Here is a 1,170-nt window from a genome sequence, read left to right as displayed (position 1 = left end):
GGATGAGATGATATAACTATATGATGTCCTTATTAAATGGGTTGCCATGCCATAATTCAGATAGATGATGTGTATGTACTATGTAAACATGATGGCATGATATAATTCAAATATATGATTTATATAGTAAGCAAGTAAACAGATGGCAATCCATATATGATGTAAAAACTAAGCAATGCAAGACAACATGCATGACATGGGTAATATAACCCTGCCAAGTTTGAGCATAGACCTCAGTGGGAAATAGGACTGGTCATCAGTCTCTGAATCCTCCTCGAAGGAGCTCTCTGTAACCAGCAAGATGTCTGCTTCAGCAAGTAGCATTGTCCGCTTTGAATACCTTGTTTTCACTCCAGATACTTCCATCACCGTTTCAAATGGCTGATGCACAGGAAGAGTAGTTGAATATACAAACGTTGTTGACAAATGGAACACGTAATACAAAAAATGATAGCATGATATAATTCACATACATGATGACTGGCTAAACAGCATGGCATTGCATAATTCGCATATATAATGCCTTTGCAACAAGATAACATTGTATAATTCACATATATAATGTCTTGCAACAAGATGGCAATGCATAATTCACATATATGGTAATTAGACACTGAACAGGTGGCATTCACACAAAGCATGTCGAAACTAATCAAATGACATAGCAATGCAAGACACCATACACATGATATGAGCAACATAACCCTGCCAAGTTAGAGCATACACCTCGGGGGGGAATAGGACTGGTCATCTGTCTCTGAATCCTCCTCCGAGGAGCTATCTGTAACCAGCGAGATATGCGCTTCGTCAGATAGCATAGTCTGCTCTGAAGACCTTGTTTTCACTCCAGTATTTGCCATCAACGTGTCAAATGGCTGATGCATACGAAGAGCAGTTGAATGTACTAACATTGTTGACAAATGTAATATGTAACAAAAAAAAGTATGGCCTGATATAATTTACATATAAGATGACTCGCTAAGTAGGATGGCATTGAAAAATTCACATATATGATGCCTGGCTAAACAAGATGGCGTTGCATAATTCACATAAACGATGAATAAACTAAACATATGGCATTCACACAAAGGATGTCTAAACTAAGCAGATGACATATTTGATGTATAAAGTAAGCAATGCAAGGCACCATATGCATGATATAACCAACGT

Source organism: Triticum dicoccoides, chromosome 1B, assembly GCF_002162155.2.
Source record: "Triticum dicoccoides isolate Atlit2015 ecotype Zavitan chromosome 1B, WEW_v2.0, whole genome shotgun sequence".
Taxonomy (NCBI): Eukaryota; Viridiplantae; Streptophyta; class Magnoliopsida; order Poales; family Poaceae; genus Triticum; species Triticum dicoccoides.
Note: the sequence above shows the minus strand (reverse complement) of the source record.